This window comes from Engystomops pustulosus, chromosome 7, assembly GCF_040894005.1.
Source record: "Engystomops pustulosus chromosome 7, aEngPut4.maternal, whole genome shotgun sequence".
NCBI classification, from domain to species: domain Eukaryota; kingdom Metazoa; phylum Chordata; class Amphibia; order Anura; family Leptodactylidae; genus Engystomops; species Engystomops pustulosus.
The window spans coordinates 141,420,633-141,445,322 of NC_092417.1; the positions used below are offsets into that span (position 1 = coordinate 141,420,633).

The following is a 24,690-nucleotide window of genomic DNA, read 5'->3' on the forward strand; positions in this document are numbered from 1 at the left end:
TATGAAAATTTGGAATTAAAAAAAAAACTCCTCATATTTTACAAATATATGCTTAATGTAAACTTAATTCATAAATATGTAATTGCATCATGAGTTTTTCTCTTAAATTAAGGATTTTATTTTTAATTTAAATGAAACCGTTCAAGGCAAATGTTAATAAAATGCTCCATTGTTACTCTAAGCTGGCAGCTCCTCACATTTTCCTTGACAAATGTATGAATGAATTGACAAATCAAATCAAATCAAATGAAATAAAGCAGCATATAACCAATAGGAATAAAGATGGATATAGAGACGTTACTGGGGTTTATGGACTACAAATGGTATATTTGCCCTAGGACTGAACCGTTTTAGCATAATTACCTGATGAAGATGTATTGTCTCTGAGAGCTTGTACTCTGCAAGATAAAATATCTTTATGGTAAAAAAGAGCCTGGAAAGGGACACTGCCGATGGAGAATGGAGAAGAGGATAATTTACTATGCTAATGCTATTTTATTAAGATCAATTAGCAACAATTTCGGCACAAATGAAATGCAGTATGAGGAGTTTCATTAGACATACAATATGTGTGGCTAAACTATGGATTAGAATACGAATATGATCTAACCTACAACAACTACATACTGAAAATGGCCATATGTATATTTCTCCTGTATATTTTTTCTGGGTGGGCCCGCTCCAGTAGCTCTGGGCCCCCAGCACTTGACCAGGTATGCCTGGTGCTGGTGCCAACCCTGTATTTCTCTTGTATATTCTGGGTGGGTCAATGTTGTCTGTAATATGGGTTCAGTTTACACGTGCGGGGGGGGAGCCTTCTTAAGAATGAAAAGTGTCCTGTATTTCTTTCTTTCCTCATAGACTTTGATGTATAGAAGGTTACTGTTATCCTATAGATGTTTCCCAACAGAAGATTACCATTTGGATACCATTTGGATTAGCATTTGGGCAGGAGCCTCCGTTTGTCACTGTATAGTGAAACGGCCGCTTGAGCATTATTACGGCAGGTGGAGCGATATGGTCGGAAGACAACCCCGGCGCACATCGCTTCATGAACCAGGAAACGCGGCCGCGTAATGACGTCCAATGTTCATGTGTGTATTTATATACTTGTATATGTAAATCGGGCGCACAATCTTAATGAATCGCGGCAGAGTGCATGATCATCGGACAATGCACTTTCGGTGAGCACCTCCGAATGGGTAAGTAAATGTGCACCTTTTAACTTTATTCTATGGACCGGTACAATTCTGGAGACTTGTATAGTTGACCTTTTTTATGACTTAAATGCTATCAGCACATTTCGAGACAATAATCATTTTTTATTAGCCAAATTAGATGTTTTGGGCTTGGGCTTTTTGCAGGACATTTTAAAGTTTTTAATGGTGGTGTCTTTTTAGGGTTAATCTTTCTTGATCTTTTCTGACATGGTTATAAAAAGATCAATGCTTTTTGTCTTAAATTCTATGGTTTACTGTAAGACTAATGATCAAGCTAATAGGTTGTCATAGATGTGCAAATTCCAAATATTAATGTTTGTTTTTTCTAATTTATATTGCTTTTTGCCTTATTTTTTATAACAATTAATTTCACAATATGTTATTAGTCATGGATGCATATCTCATGGCTGCTTGTGTAACACGCTGCACCGGGCTTGTTTGACGTAAATGCATAGATGGACGAATGTGTTTTCTTTAAATGATGACGATGATACAGTAGAAACCAGCTTCAATACTTCCCAGCAGACAGAGCAGTTCTCTATAATTTACAGTTGAAGGTAATTTAACCTCACTGATAAAATGCAGCTTAAAGAAATTGCTTGTAAATCAGTCACGAAAATGAATTCAGCGATTTTCTTATCCTGGAACCTGCAGCTGAAAAATTAGGTCTCACACCCACAGAAAAATTTGTTATCATACACATGGCTGCATCACAGTTTCATACAAGCCCCAAACTATAGATATACAAGTCTGCAGGATAACATTTTGAATGCTTCATTATTAAGGTTTGATTTATTCTATACTTGCTTTTGTATCTGTATGCATGAAAATAAAATATCTATAACTTTTATTCACTGCAACATATAAGGCTCTTTACACACAAGTGTTTTATTCCTAGGTCCATAAACCTGGGATTTTTCGTCTGTTTTCATGTTTTATTTTGCACCTTTTTGGTCAGTTTTTCATTCCTCATCTGCAATCATTCATGGTAAAGGGACATTTGTCTCTATAGGTTGTTACACTCACTGTTCCCCAGCTTCCTCAGCACTTGTGTAGGGAGCACCTGCTGCTGAGGAGGGGGGAGGGGGGAGAGTGAAAGACTGTAACAGTTTGTAAATCCAAATCATAGAGGGGCTAGGCAGGGTAACCCATTAGGCTAGTTAGCATCATTTAAAAAGTTGATGTTAAAAGAAAGGAGGTCATGGATAACATATATTAGATGATGATTACCACAGTCACAGTGCCTGGATTTATGAGTTAGCGTCCCTGGTTTATCATGCTTGATTTTGTTTGTAGATTTACTTTAACACCTTCACCGCTGCCCATCACAAATCTACAGTGGTGATGGGGAGTATGGAGAGGTCTCACGGACCGAGCCTTCTCCATAGGCGGCCAGTGCTGCATACTGCATGAGACTGATAACAGAGGTTTAGTCATATAGTTAGAAAGCTCCATACTCCCATCCGTGATGAAGTTATTTAGTTATTAAAGATAGTGCTTCCTGATTACCTGGATTAGGGTTGGCCCTAACACTATGCTGGGTCCGCCAGGCACCCCTGGGGTGTCACCACGTGTTGTTGTTTACCAGCTGGGATGGTAAGGTGTGGTGTACCCTAATGGGAAATAAGTCCAAAGACTCAGGGTCTGCAGGGTTACTGAAGAAATTCAGATATAAAGCAAATCTAAGGGCTGACTTTACAGTCTTCTCCCTAGCAGGAGAAGGGTTAATGCTGCGGAAAGGCCTGGGCTAGCTGTCCCCCTCTTTCTCAGTATGCTGGTATCCTGGTCACAGGCCGGAGCTCAGGGTCTTTGGCAGAGTATCCCCGTCTCAGCTTCTTCTCCTGGTAGACTGGCAGTCATCTCCTCTAAATTCTGTTCCTGAACTGCAGACACTAAAGACTGGGACTGTGTCCGGATACTCCTGTGTGTGATGGAGTTAGCTAGTTACACAAGTTAAAGGGGCACATTTACTTACAGGGTCACCGGAGTTCACAGAATTAGTGCATTAGTGCATTCACTAAGATCGTGCGCCCGATATCATGAATGTGACTCTTTCCCGCTCAGGTCCGAAAGAGTTCACCTTCTTTTTAGTGGTGCATGTGCTTGGGCTTGTGACACAATTTGAAAGTTGAATCTCACGGTAGACTCCCTAAATTGTGTCGCATGGAAGGGAGTGCAGCTGCACCAGAAAAAGGGTCCTATGCGCCACAATTTATAGACAGAAATTTCTTTAATTGGTTTGTATTTCAAAAATGTACCTATATGGTGATTATTTACTGTAAATTGGGCTCATATGCCTTAGTTACAGCCTCCAGTTGTCCTTAGATAAAGCCTCCCTCACACACCAGCAGCGGTGGCCGCCCAGGCGCACAGAGAGTGGGTATTCTGACTGGCACTGGCCAGGATTATGTGAACTCACACATGCACCATTCACATTGTTCCGACCACCTCGCTTCTGCTTGTGCACTAGATCAGAGAGGCTTCGGGGGAGCGATGCGCTGTAGCTTCTCAGCTTTCCTGTTTGGCCGATACAGCTATTCACCTCACCTTGACGGCAGTGGTGTTCCCCGGCTTCCTAGCCAACCTGATCACTTTTGTGTGGGACAGCTCTCAGCTTAGTTTCTGGGGCACAGTACAGTAGCCTATCTACAGCTAGCCGAGTCACAATACAGCAGTCCTAACAAAAATAAAGAGCAATAACTGCCTGTATAGCGGATCATTTAAAACATAACATCTTTATTTTATTTCATTAAAAATTAGGCTCAAAATAGCCAAAAAGCCAATAAAAAATTATTCACTAATACAGGCTAAGACCCACTTAAAATTTAATAAATTGTTAATTGTGACCCTGTCGAACAAATTGGTTCGATTTTTGTTTTTTAAATGTCCAAAATGGCCACTTTTCTGCCATTTTGCCTCCAATAAAAATTTGAAGTGGGACACAAGGGAGTCATCAGCTATAAGAATGGGGGAGCCAACAGTAATAGTCTTTAGGAGTGAGGTGGTCTCTCCGGGTTCATTTGAGATTAACATCATTATAATTACTTATTATATTATAAATGATCAAAACATTCGTGTAGAATGTTCCTGCTCCTAGGGCATCGTGCGTGGGGAATACAGTCCTGTCAAATACTATTTGACGCAATAAGTGCCTTCATATATTTTCAATCTCTTCCTTTTAATTCCCTTCCTATAATTCACATGACACAACATTAAAATGACCAAAAGCCATACAGAAGTGTTGGCCTCGTATTTAGCCCCTTAACACTGAGGCCCTTTTTCCTTGTTTTTCACTTCAAAAATCCATAAAGTTTTTATTTTTCCATGTAAAGAGCTGTGTGAGGGCTTGTTTTCTGCGTGACCAATTGCACTTCGTAGTGACGGTATTTTATATTCCAGGCCATCTACTGGGAAGCAGGAAAAACATGCAGTGAAATTGGTGAAAAAATGCATTTGCTCCTTTTTCTTGTGGGCTTGGATTTTACAGATTGCACTGTATGCCCCAAATGACACGTCTACTTTATTCTTTCGGTCGGTACGATGAAGGAGATACCAAATTTATATAGGTTTTATAATGTTTTCATACATTTACAAAAATTAAAACCTCCTGTACAAAAAAAAAAAATCTTAAATTTGCCATATTATGGCGCTAATAACTTTTTGATGATATTTTACATGCTACCATTTACCAAAAAGTGGCATTTTTGTCTTTGGGCACTATTTTCTGTTACAGCGTTAAATGTTGGGAATAAACGTTTTTTTTACTATTTTTCAGACCCCCCCTGGGTATTTTAACCCTAGGTTGTCAGATTGATCCCACAATATACTGCCATACTACAGTATGGCAGTATATGGGGATTTTCCACATCATCTATTAAAATAATACAATAGATAGTGTAAAAATAGACACCCTCGGGTCTTTGTATGACCCAAAGCTGTCATAGCAAGAGATCGCAGCTCACCGATGACGTCACGGGGAGCGACGATCTTAGCCACATGGCGGCACCCACACACCGTTGGCTTTTTAATGCCGGCAGCGATCAAAGGGTCAGCACCCACGATCGGTGCTAGCAAGAAGGTTGGTTACTTTATTTGACCTCTTAAAAGCAACAGGAAATTCTTCAAGTGGCTAACACGGTACAAAACTTTTTTTTCATGTGAAGCAATATGCAACAAACACTCACCGGCTATGGAGAGGGTTCACGGGCCGTAGTAATACGTCACTTTTCGGTAAATTCATCATGTTGATCTTATTTTAAAGATACAGAATTTCAGTAATAGCCACTATGACATTTTGCTTTTGCTTCGTTACAATACCTGACAGTATCATAGTCAGAATTTAGGGGGATTTTTTTTACCTAGGCAACATCTTAAGTAAGACATGGCATAAGTATAAAAAGAGCTCCGTCATTCTCATTTCTGTCTATATTTTCATTCTCTATATAGTTTTCCCCTACCTTCAGAAATAATTCAGTATTTCAAAGTTATTTACTTTTTTATAATAGATTTTTTGGAATTTGGAGCTATAATGTGTATCTTTTGTATGTTCACTTACATGATTCCATATAACTTGCGCATAGCACTTGCTGTGAACAAGCAGCATATTGTTCAATTTTCTTTGAGTTTGATATTGTCCTGTAAAACCTTCTTTTTTCCTTATGGATTTATCAGAGAGAACAACTGCTTTCATCTCAGAGACTAGGTCATAGGTGTGTAATGGTTAACAATAGCTTAATGAGGTATGTAAGGTCTGGCTTTCGTGTCAGGAGAGTACAAGTATGACACAGCACTGACATTTCCCATGATTCAGTTCTTTTATGTGCACTTGTACAATTGCTGCCATTAGCGGACCTATTTGTCTAATGTTAGTCTTCATGTTGATTACCTTTACTTACCGAAATGTAGTTAATAAGCTTTTATATCAACAAAAGGGCGAAACTAACACACATAGCTAAAGGTCATGTATGTAGAATCTACTGACAATTATATTCATAGTGAATATTTAGTTGTTACCATTTAATAGTAAAGAACTGTACTGAAATATGAGTAAAAACATAATGTAACATTTTAGAGATCAATAAAACATAAAATGTAAAACAACTTGTAAAAAAATCTTCCATTACCTTCATAGTATGTGAAATATTTACAAGTTTTTCTTTGATTCTGAGTAGGGGGTTAACCCTACCGATTGACAGCATTCTCTATTAAAGATAGTTAGAAAGTAGTCAATCAACCACTTTTGGGATCAGTGAGCCAGGAAATCACTAGTAATAGTATGTTTGAAGGGTGAAGTGTCATTTAAAAAAAAAAAAAAAAAACTACCTCAAGTCATTTAAAAGTAACTAGATCTTTGCAGCAATATTTTGTTATTTCAGAGATGACTAGGGCAGATGATAATTGAAAGCTTTGTAATATATTTCATTAAAGGGGTTTTCCCATGAAAGAAAATTCTCCTTTACTGCACAATTTTACTCAATTTTACACAATTTGAGTTATTTTGCTGGTTTAGCTCCTATCACTCCCTAGGCTGCTCAGTGCAAAATCCCAGGGTGTGGGCGAGGTCTATCTATGCACATTATGATCCATTAGCTCTGTGTGCTGACAATTTGATTAGATTATCAGGGTCCAGATTTATATACACTTTCATTTGGCTTCTGAACATTGTACTAGTATTTAACAAATTAAACAAGAGATGAGACAGATCAGAGATCATGAGATCCATGAGATGCATATTATACATAATGCCACAGTCAGCTCTCCTACATCTTTGCTGTTCCACAACACACTAGATCTGCTGTGCATCCCTAAATAAAGAACTTACCTGTCTGTTGCTTGTAGTTCTCCTCATGCTGCTGCTGCCGGCAGGAACTCAGTGTCTGTGTATCAGTGAGTGAGCTCTTTCCTGGACTGCAGGGTGTGGGGCTAGAGTGCAGGGAGCAGAGAAAGAGAAACAGCACGGCCATCACACAGAAATCCAATATGGCTGCCCCAACCCTAAGTAAGAAGTTACAGGTTTGTGTCTAGGGGCAACTGAAATTGTGTAAACCAGGACTGAAAGAGACAGATTAGAATTATATCTGTGTAATGCTGTATTTTTGTTAATAACATTGAATAAGTGTTATTTTGTACATTTAAGAAACTTGTCTTCGTGGGAATACCTCTTTAAGCAGGTTCTCTGGTCCTTTTTTCTGCTCTTCCTCCTGCAATGAGCAGTGTAATTGAAAGTTTTCTGAGGCCCATCCATAAGGGACAGATAAGGAGGCTAATGATTGATTATTTCCATACCTAGAGAATATTTCCCCTGATGATTCGGTTTTCTGTGGTGGTTATATTATCCAGGGACTACCTGTACAGACCTTTCCCTATAATGTTACCCCTCAAACCGGTAATACCTGCTGGTAAAGGGTTAAGTCTCCTGGGCTTCTGGTGAACCCACGTATTATTTTTAAATGACAGCTCATTGTTTCTTCAAGTCTTGGACTGAGAAGACAAAAAGTCCTCTTTCTGTCCTTCTCATTGTGTATGGTGTATTTGGCAGTGAGCACTCAGCAGGACATTATAGATCTTGTCACCATTTCATCTACCGGTGGTGGGCCGAGCCAACGAGGGTAAGAAACGTTCAGGGAAGGATTTTTCCAACCGGAGGAGGCACATTTAATCCGGGGTGCCAACACTTTTTAAAAAGGAACATTAGGGGTTGAGTAAGGATTATTGTAACTGTTCTTGATGACAGGATCCGTTAAAGGGGTATTCCCACGGAGACAAGTTTCTTAAATGTACTCAGGATAACTAAATAACACATTTTCTTATTCACTGTTATTAACAATAATACAGCATTTTACAGATATAATTCCAACCGGTCTCCATCAGTCCTGGTGTATACAATGTTTGTTACCCCTAGACTGTACCCTGGATCTCCTGAGCTTAGGGTCGGCAGCCGTCTTGTTTTTCTGTCTGACCCTGCACTAAGCTCCTCTCTGCCTACAGCGCACACCCTTGCATTCTAAGGCAATCTCACACAGAGGGAGACTTCCTGCCGGCGAGCAACAACACATCAACACATCGTGAGTAGAGTAAAGCTACAAGCTACAGACAGGTAAGATCTTTATATCAGGGGAGGGAGGTATACAGCAGAAAGGTGTGTGTTATAGGTGAGGTAGCAGAGCTGAGAGTGTCATTGGGGGTCATTTACTAAGGGCCGATTCACGTTTTCCCGACGTGTTACCCAAATATTTCCGATTTGCGCCGATTTCCCCTTAATTGCCCCGGGATTTTGGCACACGCGATTGGATTGTGGCGCATCGGGGCTGGCATGCATGCGACGGAAATCGGGGGGCGTGGCTGAAAGAAAACCCGACGGATTCGGAAAAACCGCCGCATTTAAAACAAAAAATGTGTCGCAAAGCTTGCACTTACCTTCACTAGGAATAGGCCGGTGAACTTGAGCACGTTCCAATGCTTTTCAGCGCTGCAGCGCCACCTGGTGGACGTCGGAGGAACTGCCTTAATAAATCCCGGCCGGACCCGAATCCAGCGCAGAGAACGTACCGGGTAAGTAAATCTGCCCCATTGTGTGTAATATGCATCTCATTGATCTCATCATCTCTGATCTATCTCATTTCTTTTTCTATGTGTCAGATACTAGTGAATGTTCAGAAGCTAAATGAAAGTGTTTATAAACCTGTACCCTGATAATCTAACCACATTGTCAGCACACAGAATCTCATAGAACTAGATGGATCATAATGGGGATCATTTACTAAGGGCCCGAATGGCGTTTTTCCAACATGTTTCCCGAATATTACCGTTTTTCCCTGAATTGCCCCGGATTTTTTACGTGCGCCATCGGATTGTGGCGCATCGGCGCCAGCATGCACGCAACGGAAATCGGCGGCGTGGCCGTAAGAAAACCCAACGGATTCGGAAAAATCACCGTATTTTTTTTAAAAAAGTGTCGCTTGACACGCACTCACCTGCACCCAGCCTAGCATGGTGAACTCCGGCAGACCTCGGCGGACTTCAGCGCAGCAGCGACACCTGGTGGACATCGGGCGCACTACCTTAGTGAATCGCGGGAAGACAGGAATGGGCGTCGGAGAACCCGCCGCTGGATTGCGAATGGACCGGGTAAGTAAATCTGCCCCAATGTGTCTGCTCAGAGTCCTCACCCACACTCTAGAATCTTAGCTAAAACAGCAATAAAACTGAATACAATTGTAAAGTAAGGGGTAAAAAATTATCTTTATGGTGTAAACATTGAAATTAGAGAATTTTCTTTCATGGGCAAACCCCTTTATGGTTCCTTTATCTCTCAGCTGTCACTGGAGAACAGGATTTTGCACAAAATGATTGAAAATGAAAACAAGGGAAAAAGGACATAGGCACAGGATTCTTTAAAACGTATTTAACATAGTTTATACTACTTTCCAAAAGGGAAGCATGAACCTGGTGTCGGCGTTTGCCCTTAAAAGCAATAGCACCCCCTGCAAAATAGCTCATCTCAAACTTCCAAGAGATGTTTGTTCTTTCTCAGGCATTAAGCAGATATAAGGAGCTCACATGAAACCTTTGGCTGGCAATACACATTATATATATGTTTGTTGCAAATTATTTAAAGGGGTTGTCTAGTTTTGGCAAATAAAAGTTATTGTTTGTATTATAAAAAGTTATTTAATTTACCAATACAGGCAGTCCCCAGGTTATGTATAAGATAGGTTCCATAGGTTTGTTCTTAAGTTGAATTTGTATGTAAGTCGAAACTGTATATTTTATAACTGTAGGTACAGCCAAAATTCTTTGGGGGCCCAGTGACAATTGGGGTTTCACAATTTTTTGCTGTAATGGGACCAAGGATTATCAATAAAGCTTCATTACAGACACCTTACAGCTGATCATTGTAGCCTGGGACTAAAGTAAAGCATCCAGAGAGCTTCACCACAGGTCACAGGGGGCAGAGGGGCCCGTCTGTAACTAGGGGTCACCTGTAAGTTGGGTGTCCTTAAGTAGGGGACCGCCTGTATACTTTCTGTATCAATTCATGGCTTTCTAGATCTTTGCTAGCTATAGGAAGCTTCTATGTTTACTTCCACTGGAAAAAAATCTGGTCATGTGATGTCACACAGGTGCAAAGAGAGGTTCATATATAGCTGTATGTTATAATCAGTCGTGCACCTGTGTGACATCACATGAACATGGACCAGTTTTTATCCACAGGAAATAAATAATAAAGCTTTCTATAGAATGACAGCAAGCAGAGATCTAGACTAAACTGAGAGGAAGTATATTTGGAAATTGTAGAACTTTTCATTAAATAAACATTAATATTTATTTCCGGAAACCCCCTTAATGTACAGTAACAGTTGTAAATACTATTGATATCTTGTTATAAGCCTCTCTTCTGTATATCATCTCATATAATTGCAATCAGTGTGCAAACTGGGACATAGGATGGAACAGAAGAAAATAAAATGTAATTACTATTATTGCAATGATTATAATGAGGCGTAAAATGGGACAGAACAACTTAATGATGCTATCAAAATCCTGAAAAGACAATTCATTACTATGAGGCTCATCATGTAATTGAGAGGTATATACGTATATAACATAAAATATGCACATAGTATCAATAGCAAGACAAACATAACTACACAATAGATTAATACGGTATTATCTTGCTACTAAATTGGTTAGCTGGGATTTTAATAATTACCTTTTTTTTGTATTTCATATTGGTCGAATACTGGCTGATAGCAGGAATTGCTCCTTACATTGTGTAGTGGCTGTGTCTAATCCCTGCAGCTCAGACTCATTTTTGGCCACTGTATAATGCACACAGACAGGGCCGGCACCAACACTAGCCAAACCCGGGCAGGTGCAAGGGCCCAGGGCTTCTCGGAGGGCTGTACATAAGGAATCCATAGAAGGTGAGGGGGGCTTTATACAAAATAACCAAGAGGGGGCTGTTTGGGATGGTAAACTAGGGAATATTTTAGGGAACAGGAGACTGTTTTAGTTTCTGAATTTTCAATGCCATAATGGGGCACATTTACTAAGGGTCCGAACAGCGCATTTTCGTCGGGTTTCCCAACTTTTTACCGTTTTGTGCTGAATTGCCCCGGGATTTTGGCGTGTGCGATCGGATTGTGGTGCATCGGCGCCGGCTTGCATGCAACACAAATCGGGGGGCGTGGCCGCCGGACAACCCGATTGATTGGACAAACTCACATGCATCAGGAAGAAGAAGGTGAACTCGGACGGATCTCAGCGGGGAAGCGACAGATGCAGGAAATTGGACGTACAATCTTAGTGAATCGCGGCACACCCGAATCCTTGTCGGACAACGCACAGCGGGGGTTGCGATGGAACGGGTAAGTAAATGTGCCCTAATAAGTTCACTGCAAAGGGGCCTACTTAGGCTCTGTTGCCCAGGGGCCTACTGACACCTGGAGCCAACCCCACATCCAATTATTGAGGACACTATCTGGCTGGCCTGCGGTGCTCATGTGTGTCAACCAGTGGGCTGGACATAAACATAACATGAAATGACTTCATTGTATCTGCACACAGTTGCATATCAGGACTATGTGCAGCAGAACAAGGTCCCAGTTTTAGTAATAAAGAAAAAAAATCTAATGCATTCTACTACTTCCACTTTAAGGATTTGAAACCGTCCAAAAATGAGGCACGTGGAATCTTCTATTGTATGCATAAGGGAATGATGACATTGATAATATCCTCTAAGCAAAACCTGCAACTCCAGTTTCACATCATTTCATACACTTATTTGTCTCACTGAAAGAATGAAGGAAAGCAGGTATTCAATTAGATATGTAATAGGACTACGGATGGTAATGACACAGGGAGTAGAGAAGATTAAGATTTACCAAGGGAATAGAAGAATCATGTGAAATGATGAGACAGAGTCACAGGGTGGGACATATAAAAATATATTTTTTTAAAAAAGAGCACAAACAGTCATATGGAACAATAGGAGTGAGGGCCCTGCTCACAAGAGCTTACAGTCTATGAGGAAGAATGGGGTGACACCAGAGGTAAAAAAAAAACTTATATAATGGTCCAGCCATTCTTCATATGGGAAAAGATCAAAAATAAAATATATAATAAATAGAGGTGCTGCTGCTTGAACCAGTCATCAGCCGTCCTCTTATATACATAGTCCAAGGTGAATGGGACTGAAGAGAAGCCTGGAGCTTGGTGTCTGGTGGTTGCTGGGAGGAGGGCACAAAAAGGGTTAGTAAAGAGAGTAGACATTCATGCAGTTAGTGAGTGTGGTAGGACTGTCTAAAGAGATGGGTTTTAAAAGCAAGTTTGAGGGGCGTGGCCTGGCTATGGAAGCGAGCGGTTGCAGCACACATTAGCTCCGGCTCGTTTTCAGGCTCCCGTGGACTTGAAGTGCAACCCAGCACAGCTGCACACTCCAGCATGGCCCCAAAGAAAAAGAAAGACCCCCAGGACCCACCTGTGATGCCTTCCAGGGCCGCGACGAGGGGCATTTATAAGTATCTGCTGCCCCCAGTCACATCGCCAGCACGTGGCCCGCCGGCGCCAACATGGCAGCGCCGAGCGCTTCCCGCGGATCCGGCGCGGGAGACACGAGATCAGCCACTTCTCCGCTGCAGGGGGAGCCGCGACCGACACCAGACCACCACACGGGGACACTGTGAGGAACAGTGAAGAAGATGTCCCCGCAGACGGAGCATGGTGGTTTCGCGCCAAAACAAGGTGAAGGGGAGAAAGGCGCCGCAGCGCATCTGGCCTCAGCTGGAGAGGTAGGAGGCCATTGCTGCCCTGACACACAGGCCGGGCGGGGGGATGACCTGGATATGGAGGCAGAACAGCAGCTCGGGTCAGAGGGGATACAGGCCGACGGGACACAACATGTGCCTGCAGGAAAGCTCCCCACCCCCGCTCCCCCCAGATGGATATGACCCGAGAACAGGTAAGCAGGAGGCCAATGTTCAGGCCCTACAAACACACCCCCGACCCTCCATTCAGGTGCAGGCAGAGGTACATTATTCTGCATCCCAGGGACCCCCGTCACAGTCCCCACCACCAACACAGGGACGCTGGTTCGAAACAGTTCAGGGAGGAGGATTGCTGGACCCAACACTTAGGCAGATGCAACGCCAGAGGGGAGAGAATTCTATAGGAACACCAAAGGGGGCACAGACCCAGCATGCAAATGGCCTAGAAACAGGCCACAACTCCTCACACCCTCCAGTGGCCATCCGGGCAAAGGGATCACCATGCTCCCCAGTCGTCCAGCCAGATTCTCCACTGCTGCATCCTGCTCCATGGAGGTCCGGAACCTACAACCAAGCTTTGTCTTCTCCTAGTGCCTCCCCGAAAATATTCATGGCTACACAATCGCCAGAGGTTATGGCAACTCCACAGATATTTTCCTTCAGCCCTACAGGCTCCTCTCCTACATCGTTAGCCTGTATGTCTCCATCAACTGATATTCAGTAAACCGCTGTCTTAGCTGACAGAATTACGTAACTTTAAGACTCATTTGAAAGCAATACCAACTAAGGAAGATATGGAGTGTTACGCCTCCCGTCTAGAACAGTCCTATGGAGCAGAGATAGCCTCCTTGAGAGAGGAAGTACAACAGATACAGGCCAGAACAACAGCAACCGAAGCAGTCCAAGTAGCTACGCAAGAGCAGATAAACGCACACACAGCTCTACTAGCTACACATACCTACCAACTTCAGCTTCTCACGGATCAACTAGATGACGCCGAGAACAGGGGCAGGAGGAACAACATCCGAATACGGGGCTTACCAGAATCTGTGGAATCAGCCCACCTTCACGACACCTTACGATGCCTCTTTAACTCGATATTACAGGTACCGGAAGACTCTCCAGTTGAGTTGGACAGAGCACATAGAGCCCTACAAGCGCGCCCTTCAGCACATGATCCTCCACGAGATGTCATTTGCCGGGTGCATAGGTACCAGCTGAAGGACGCCATAATGCTTAAAGCTAGAACCATGGAGCGAATCTCCTTCCAGGGGACTAATATCCAACTCCTGCCTGACCTATCGAGATTGACCCTGCTCAAAAGGAAAGCTCTACGCCCCTTCTTGGAGATCTTGAGACAGCGCAATATATCATACACCTGGGGTTTCCCATTCAAGCTTCAGATCCGTCATGGCGGTCTCACGCACCTTATCCGACATCCCAGAGATGTTCCTCCCGTGGCGGAGATCCTTAATTTACATGCGCCAGTGCTTACAGAATGGCCAACAATGCCGACATCGGGAGCACAGGGTCCTCACCCACTCCCCCAGCGCCCGCCACGCGGGATAGAGGGAATGGGCCCAAGGGGTCCCTGGCGCCAGAGACGACATCCAAATGACCCTCGGGTCTGAAAACTGTAATGGTTATGGCTTGCAGAGCTTCGGCTGGAGTATCCTTTGACTACACATTGACTGTTATGCAAAATGTCTATTAATAACTTGTTTTCTCTTTTCGATGTTTTATACTGCATGTATAATTGGTTCACTGGGTTGCACCTGTTGATGACAGTCACAAATTCTTTTTATACCCCACGGGAGCACTGGACGAGAGCTTGCCAGATAGTTAGGCTTCGTTCCATCTAGGGTAGCGTGTTCAGCTAGTCTTCACACGTGATATACACCTCCCTACCACTACCGTGGGCTTTGTATATAGCCAAATAGGCTATTGCCTTATTTTCTTTTTTAGTTTTCCTACATACGTTAACCCCGAGTTCGTGTTTGTCCTTGTCCGCGTCTGAACCTCCTGTCTGTCCTCCCTCTTGTCTCCTCCCCTTCCTAGGCTTCTCTTTGTGCTTCCAAAACAGAAACCCCCAACCAACTAAAGATCGGGTCCCTGAACACCAGAGGCTTAAATGTGCCCCAGAAGAGATCTCAGATACTCTATGGAATGCATAGACAGGGAGCAAAAATATTATTCTTACAAGAGACACATTTCAAAACCGGGCATATTCCAGAAATCAGAAACACATACTACAATACCTGGTTCCATAGTTCGAATATAGACTCCCGCTCAAAGGGCGTTTCTATCGCTATTCACCGCACTCTCCCGCATGTGTTACTGGATCGTATTTTAGATGAACATGGAAGGTACGCCTTTGTCAAAATACAATTATTCGACCAAATATTTACGCTGGCCAATATATACTTACCTAATCGCGCTCCAGTCCCAGTGTGTAGGAAAATTTACGGGATCTGGCAGGATTTTCGGAGGGGATGTTGATCCTCGGAGGGGACTTCAACTTCCCCTTTGATGTTAAGCTAGACACCTCCTCGGGGAGAAGCCATGTCCCCATACGGCAGCTAGATTCCCTTAAAAAGGATCTGTATAATCTCCAATTGGTAGACGCTTGGCGGATCCTCCACCCCAAGGACAGAGACTATACTTACTACTCCCCGGCACATGACTCCTATAGCCGAATCGATCTTTTCTTGATACAGCACAGGGCACTGACCTGGGAACCCTCGGCAACGATAGGCAATATTGTCCTATCAGACCACACACCAATATACCTGACGGTCACTATACCCACGGTAGCACAACGCCACGGCACAGGAATGCAATTTTAAGATTCTAGCAAGGTGGTATAGAGTGCCAGCCCTACTGCGTTCTATCTATCCTGAGGTACACGCACCAATATACCTGACGGTCACTATATCCACGGTAGCACAACGCCATTGGTCTTGGCGCCTCAATGACTACTTACTCAAAGACGCCTTATGCGTACAAGAAATTAGACAAACCATTGAACGCCTTTCTCCCACACCCGACAACCGCCCTGAGGACTTGCCAATGAAATGGGAAGCTCTTAAATGCGAACTGCGCAACCGCTTCACAGATCATGGGGTTCGGTTAAAAAGAGAAAATGCATTTAAACTCACCTCCCTACTGCGAAGATTGCACGAACTCGAGCAACAACACAAACAGATCCAATCCCCAGAAGTCTTAGCAGACCTCATCATAACAAGAGACGAAATAAAAGCTCTAATGGACCAGAAAACTCGGGCACAGCGCTTACAGTTTAAAGGCCGTCTATATGGAATATGCGAACAAATGTGGGCGCCAACTCTCTAGACTTTTACATCCTAAAACGGACATGACACACATACCCCACATTAGAACCCCGGGGGGCACAGACATACACAATCCGGCAGATATTAGTTCAGAATTTGGCTCCTATTATTCCCAATTGTATAACATCAAGGGCCAATTCTCTGACATGGACCCATCCATTCTAGCCAAAAAGATAGATGACTATATAAGGGACACGGCCCTGCCATCTCTAGCTGATAAGGATGTTGAGGAGTTAGAAAAAGACTTTAGCGAAGAAGAGGTAACCAAAGCCATTCAAAACACACTGGCAGGGAAAAGCCAGGGTCCAGATGGATTCTCCCCGGCCTTTTATAAAACGTTCAAGGAATCCTTGACCCCACTTTTGACAAAGATCTTTAATTCCATTTCTCAACCTACAGCCTTCCATCCTCAATCCCTAGAAGCCAACATCAGTGTGCTTTTGAAGGCAGATAAGGACCCCCGGACTTTGGCAAGTTATAGGCCCATTTCCCTTTTAAATGTTGACCTGAAATTATACTCCAAAATATTGGCAGACCGCCTAGCCCCAGCTCTCCCACACATAATCAACACAGACCAGGTAGGATTAGTTAGAAGCAGGGAAGCCAGGGATAATTTGGTTAAAACATTCCTCTTGATGAAGCATGCCCAGAAAAGAGCAATCCCCTCGTGTCTTCTCGCTATAGATGCGGAAAAAGCCTTTGATAGGGTACATTGGGGCTTTATGTCCGCGGCGCTCAAACAATTGGGACTTGGACCTCGGTTCCTGGGAAGGGTTATGGCCCTTTACAACCATCCCACTGCCAGAGTCAGGGCTAACGGGTTTTTTTCTCAGACGATACACATAGGAAACGGAACCCGCCAGGGGTGCCCCCTATCACCCCTGTTATACGTGATAGTCATGGAACACTTGGCCACAGCCATTAGGCACAATCCAAACATACATGGGATACATGTAGGAAAGAGACAATACAAACTTGCCCTCTTTGCGGACAACCTCATGCTATATGTCACACAACCGAGAATATCGCTCCCATCCCTTATGAAGGAATTTGAAAAGTATGGTCACCTAAGCAATTTTAAAATCAATTACAACAAATCCAAAATGTTAAATGTATCTTTGACACCCACGGACACCCAACACATCAAAGAACACTTCCCTTTCTGCTGGTGAGCCGCATCCATTAAATACCTAGGAGTACAGGTACCAAGCGACCTATCAAAACTATACACCCTTAATTACCTACCCCTGCTGGAACGCACATTAAAAGGTCTGGGGGATATAGTAGGAAACAGCTGTCTTGGTTTGGCCGTATCAACGTTATAAAAATGGACACATTGCCTTGTTTTTTATACATCTTTCAGGGCATACCAATCGCTCCCCCGTCCTCATTTTTTAAGTCCATACGGTCAGCCCTCATCCGTTTCATATGGGGATCCTCACACCCGCGGATCGGGTGGCGATTCATGACTAGGGCTAAGTCGGCAGGCGGGGCGAGTGTACCAGATTTTAGACTGTACCATCAGGCCTCCGTATTGGTACGGTTACTTGACTGGCACTACCACTTGACCACCAAACAATGGGTGCGCCTGGAGCAATACAGCGCTCCAATCCCTATCAAATTGTTGCACTCCAACACACAGAAATAGAACCCGAAACCCTTTTCTTAGCTCAAACATTGAAAACATGGAATGGTCTCTCCAAACGTAAGATATTGTCTCGTCCATGGGGCCCTCTTACACCACTGTTCCGCAATGCAGATTTCCCGCCTGCATTTTCCAAAACAATGTTTTTGGGCCGCTACAGCCATGAAGACCTCCGAATGTGCGATATTCTGGGGGAGGCACTGATTCCCCTGCACAATGAATTTCTGGAGCTAGCGACCTCCACTAAATTATCATGGTTGGAACTGACCCAACTGGAATCGTTCCTTAGAAGCCCAGGACCCGAAGCAGCTTTTAATACCCGACCTACTCCCTTTGAGGCCCTATTTCAGTTGGAGTCTCCTCCGGAACACTGTATCTCCCAAATATATAATCTTCTCTCGAAGGAATCAGACACCACACCCCTGCCCTACGTAGCAGGCTGGTCCAGGGACCTAGGTAGCACGTTATCCACAGAGGAATGGGGTAAAGCATTCTTGTTTACCCATAAGCTATCGGTAGCCAGTACGGCACAGGAATGCAATTTTAAGATTCTAGCAAGGTGGTATAGAGTGCCAGCCCTACTGCGTTCTATCTATCCTGAGGTACAGGACACGTGTTGGAGATGTAATGCAGACAAAGGTGACATGCTCCACATCTGGTGGTCGTGCAGCGCAATTTCTTTCTTCTGGGACCAGGTCTTTGAGGTATCTTCTGAACTTACAGAGAATCCAAACCCTAAAACTCCTGAGGTGGCCTTACTGTCTGTGCTTCCAGGAGCTATAGGAAAACAAAAACACAAGAAATGTTATCCATATACCGTATGGAAGAGATGGTGGCCGACTCCGCAGGCACATCAGAGTAATTCATAAAGATATGGCAACCCTGGATAGTATTCCGCGAATCACAGAGATTCCGGGACCTCCTCAATACAGAACAGCAACCAGATCTGCCTTTGTAATTCTGCAATTTTCCACTAAACTGGCTATCATTTTCCCCATACAATTCATAGAGAAGCCTTACATTCCCTTCTCACCCCCCCACCCCCCTTTTCATTACCTTCAAAGTCCCTTATTGTTACATTAAACGTTTTAGCCCTAACCCCCTTCCCCAGTGTGGATAGTATGACTGTGATTGTCTGAATACCTTTATATTGTCTCTCCACATAGCTCCATAAGTGAGGTCACATAAAAAGGGTTCACTAGTAGTGCCATCCCGTCCATAAATCAATGCCAAGACAAATTTTCATGGAAAACACTCCTCGATTTAGAACGTCATTGGCAGATTATTCCCATATACATCCTTGTCTTCTGACATCAGAATAAATTGGGAAAACAGGATTTTCACAAGAACACAGTTGATCCACAGCATATGATCAGGCTAAAACCTGCGACTTTAACAGCCGGTCACCTCCACTATTGATCTGATAAAAGCTAAAGAGAGTCACGCATATAGTTGCAATTGTATCCAATATGTATGACGACAATAACTTGTATGTGAATGTTATATATCTCCGACTTGTAACTAAAAATTCTTTTATTCCAATAAAATGATTGAATATAAAAGCAAGTTTGAAACTTTGGAGGGTGGACATTAGTCTGATAGTCCGGGGAAGGTCAATCCAGAGTTTTGGTGCATCTCTAGAGAAGTCTTGGAGATGTAGTGAGAGGTTCCAATCAAGGTAGAGATTAATCTAAGATCACTAGCAGATCGAAGAGCACGGGTTAGGGTGATAGACTGAGATAAGAGAATAGAGGCAGGAAGATACAGCATTATGCAGAGTTTTGTGGATGAGGGTTATGATTTTAAACTGTTTTCGGAAGGAAACTGGCAACCAGTGCAGTGACTGGCACAGACTGGAGGCATTCATGTAGTGTTTGGTCTGGAAGACACACCTGGCTGCTTCATTAACCGGTTCGCGACCACCCGCCGTGTATTCACGGCGGCGGTCGCGTCGCGCTGCATGGAGAGGGCTCACGGGCTGAGCCCTCTCCATATCCGGTAAGTCTTTGCTAGCACCGATCGCGGGTGTTTTTACAGCGTGGGCTGCCGGCAAAGCTGCCGGCAGCCTCAAACAGATAGCGGCGCATGGGCGCCGCCATCTTACCTGGGATCGCCGCTCCCCGTGACGTCATCGGGGGGCGGCGATCTGTCTCCATGGTAGCCTCGGGTCTTCCGAAGACCCGAGGCTATTTCGTTTTAACCCCTTCATTACAATGTGCTGATAGCACATTGTAATGAATGAGTTAGAAAATCCCCATATACTGCCATACTGTAGTATGGCAGTATATGATAGGATCGATCAGACAACCTAGGGTTAAAGTACCCTAGGGAGTCTGAAAAATAGTATAAATAAAAATAAAAAAAAAGTTTAAAAAAAAAAATTATAATAAAAAAACCTAAAATTTCAAATCATCCCCCTTTCCCTAGAACTGACATAAATATAAATAAACAGTAAAAATCATAAACACATCAGGTATCGACGCGTCCAAAATGCCCGATCTATCAAAATATGATAACGGTTTTTCAATGCGTTTAACCCCGTAACGGAAAATAGCGCCCAAAGTCGAAAATGGCACTTTTTTGCCATTTTGAAAAATCTAAAAAAATCTATAAAAAGTGATCAAAAGGTCGTACAGTCCTAAAAATGATATCATTGAAAATATTATCAAATTTCGCAAAAAATGACACCACCCACAGCTCCGTACACCAAAGTATAAAAAAGTTATTAGCGCCAGAAGTTGGCAAAATCAAAAAAATTATTTTTGTACAGGAGGTTTTAATTTTTGTAAATGTATGAAAACATTATAAAACCTATACAAATTTGGTATCCCCTTAATCGTACCGACCCAAAGAATAAAGTAGACATGTCATTTGGGGCGCTCAGTGAAAGACGTAATATCCAAGCCCACAAGAAAATGGCGCAAATGCGTTTTTTCACCATTTTCATTGCATTTGGAATTTTTTTCCCGCTTCCGAGTACATGGCATGGAATATTTAATACCATCATTATGAAGTGCAATTTGTTACGCAGAAAACAAGCCGTCACACAGCTCTTTACGTGTAAAAATAAAAAAGTTATAGATTTTTGAAGGTGGGGAGTGAAAAATGGACATGAAAAAACAGGAAAGGGCCCGGTCCTTAACCGGTTAAGAATACATTGGAGAGGAGAGAGTTTAGTGAGTGGGAGACAAATTCCTAGAGAGTAGTCTTGACAAGAGTTAGACAGAGGAACAGTTAGCATTTTACAGGTTTCAATTGTGAGAAATTGGCAGAATCTAGAGATGTTACTGAGATGTCTACGGCAAGAGCAAGCAAGAGATTTGCGGTGAATGTTTGGTGCATAAGAGGGGTCTGAGTCCAGCACAAGCTCATGACAGCAGGCCTGCTGCTTCTGGGTTATAGTGACCCTACAGACCAAGATTGAGAGGTAAGGATAGACTCTGTCAGTAGTGGAAGTACAAGAAGTTCAGTCTTAGGTTACATTCACACTAACGTATGGAGGGCCGATATACGTCCTCCATAGACGGTAATGGGCGCACGGCGCCCTATGGGAGCGGTACGGTGCAGTACACGTACCCGGGAAAAAGATAGGACCTGTCCTATCTTTACCCGTAGTATGGCGCCGTGCGCCATTACTTCCTATGGAGAGGGGCGGGGGTGAGCTGCGCTCACCTCCTCCTCCTCTCCCCGTGCACTGCTGTTGCCCGCTACGGTACGGTACGGGCAGGCAACGGCAGTGTGAATATAGCCTTAGAAAGTTTTAAGAAGAGAGAGGACATGATGGTAGTAGAGACAGCAAAGAGACAATCACTATTGTTTTGGAGTAAGGCAGGGGTGATGTTACATCCCGGAGTATATAGTTGTGTATCATGAGCATAAAGATAATGGAAACCAAATCTGCTGATGGTTTGTCCAAAGGGGGCAGTATAGAGGGAAAAAGAGGAGGACTGAGCCCTGAGGAGCCCAGATAGTGAGAGGAAAAGAAGAAGCAAGAGATCCAGAAAAGGAGACAATGAAAGTGCAGTCAGAGAGATAGGAAGAAAACCAAGAGAGTGCAGTGTCCTTCAGACATCCTGAGGAGGAGTGGTGGTCCACAGTATTGAACGCTGCTGATAGATCCAGAAGAATGAGGAGAGAATAGTCACCTTTGGATTTAGATCTTTAGTAAGAGCAGTTTCAGTAGAGTGCATAGAGCAGAAACCAGATTTTAGGGGGTCAATGAGGGAGATAGCCAAGAAAACGGGAAAGTCGAAAATAGACTAAGTTTTCCTGGAGTTTGGAGATGAAAGGAAGATTAGAAACTGTGTGGTAGATAGCAGCACTGGACGGGCCTGGAGAAGGTTTTTTTTTACTAGTGGGGTAACAACCACATGCTTGAAAGAAGAGGGAACAACACAAGAGAGAGAGAGGTTGAATATTTTAGTGAGGTGAGATTGACTGCTGGGAAGAGGTACTGTGTGAGATGGGATCATTGATGAAGGTGGTGGGGCGAGCAGAGGAGAGGAGCCTGGACACTTCTTCCTCTGTGACTGGCTCAAAGGAAGAGAGTGAACAAAGTAATGTACTGGAAGGAAGGTGATTAATGGATTTAATGGATTCAGATAGTTGATTCAGATAATGGATAGTGGATTCAGAAATTATTTCCTGGCAAATGCAGTCTTGGCGTTATTAAGGAATAAAAAGTATGGAAGAGCCTTTTAGGCTTGTTAGGGAGAGATGATATTAGATTAGTAAAATAGACATGTTTAGCCAGCTGAAGGGCAGAGTTTTAGGATTTTAGCATAAAGTTAAAGTGATGAAAATCTGCAGAAGTGCACAATTTTTTCCACAGACGTTTGGCACTCCTACAGAATCTTCTGCTCACCTTTCACTCAGATCACAAACTGAGCATAAATCTCAACCACAACCACACACTGCCACCACCTATTGCATTCAGAGCCAATAAGTACCCAAATTCACATCTGCTTTTGCCTCTTAAGTAATCACCTTGTTATCTCACTAGACATGCACTCTCAAATACTTACAAGGCTATGGATTCGCAGAGCATTCAAGAACCAACATTGAAGTAAAAGTTTTAATACTAAAGGGTTCAATGTTTACAAAGGGTAGAAGGATAAAAAATAAAATGACACAATACACAGCAAAACAGTTACAAAATAAAAAGGGAGAAAAATAACATACACATACAAGTAATTTCTTTAACTTTAGTTTCTTTGGTGTTCAGTTTTAGCACCACTCATTTATTAAGTAGTCAAACGTGTTCTTTGTGTTTTTTTTTTTTAAAAGCTCTCCTTTTGGTTACCGACTTGCTCTCAGAAAGGAGATGCATATTGTGGAGCTGCGGGAAGAAGAAGGTGAACTCCGGCGGAAGTGACACATGAAGGATATCGGGTACACGATTTTCTTGAATCGCGGCAGATGTGCATTCCAGTCGGACAATTCACTTTCGGGAATCGCCCAGGACAGGTAAGTAAATGTGCCCCATTGTGTCAATAAACCTCCATCCTAATTAGCCTAAATGACTGACAAAAAAACAACTATATCCTACAAGAAAGTATTAGTGGTTAGCATTACAGCCTCGCAGCGATGGAGAGCTGGGTTCAAGTCTCAGGGTCAACATCTGCAAAGAGTTTGTATGTTCTCTCTGTGTTTTTGTGGGTTTCCTCCCACACTCCAAAACATACTAGTAGGTTGATGAGATTGTGAACCCCATTGGGGACAGGGACTGATTTGGCAAGCTCTGTGTTTGCTATATAAAGATTGTTATTTTTCAAAAATATACAATTTTATTGATTCATATATAGAATGGGGAACACAGACATTTAAAACAAGTGCACTACAGTGAAGAGACACGTTAAATATTATATGCACTTTAGATCTTATGGGATGTCTTAGTAATGGAACATATTGGGGCTCATTTACTAAGGATCGTGTGCTGCACTTTTGATGGACCCTGCACGTTCTTCATGGCTAAAACAGCTTGCACAGGCATTTAAGAAGTGTGTGCGCTGGGATTGTGTCGCACATGACCCTTTTGTGGCGCAGCTGCGCTGGCCTCCATGTGACACTGATTAGGGGGCATTTCGTCGGACAGTCCGACTCATTCGGACCGAGCGCCGTATTTAACTTTCAAATTGTGTCACACGCCCTTTGTTAAAGGTGTACCACAAAAAAGATGGTGAACTGTGTCAGACCTGAGCGGGGAAGCAACACAGTCATGATTTCTGGCGCACGATCTTGGTGAATAGCCACACACAGCATAATAGACGAACAATGCACTTTCAGTGAACTTGGTTGAACTTGTAAGTAAATGTGCCCCATTGTGTAACACACAGCCGTTTGTGGCATTTGGGGTAGTGTAATCATACAGTACTCCCTTACTGAATTAGTATGACCTGTGAAGTTGTAATTACATGAATTGTATGGTATAATACACATATGTATAGATACATGAACTACATTATATCTACATACATGTTAACACTAATAAAATAGCTGCATACATGAGGTAAAGGGCAGGACTAATGTTATTTAAATAATTCAATCATTCCCAGTGGGATCTCCCTAGCTGTACTCTACCTATGCTATGAGCTCCTAATCTTGCAATAAGGTTGGCTATAAGCAAATGCAACACCTATCTAAGGGCTCATTCACGCTGCCGTCTGCGGGGCTGTACATGCGGCCGCAAATTTGCGGCCGCATGTAAG

General features: G+C 43.1%; 1 protein-coding gene across 4 annotated transcripts in view; it reads left to right on the forward strand.

Annotated features, from left to right (window-relative positions):
- Nucleotides 1–24,690, forward strand: part of GAL (galanin and GMAP prepropeptide) — an 82,655-nt gene that overhangs the window by 15,273 nt on the left and 42,692 nt on the right. The window contains exon 2 of one of the 4 annotated variants that reach the window (XM_072114321.1): nucleotides 23,270–23,449. The exons of 2 other annotated variants lie outside the window; for them this stretch is intronic. The gene's annotated coding sequence lies outside the window, so the exon portion shown is untranslated. Of the gene's footprint in view, nucleotides 1–23,269; nucleotides 23,450–24,690 lie in introns of those variants that run through there. One more of the 4 variants, XM_072114324.1, reaches the window with a different exon arrangement.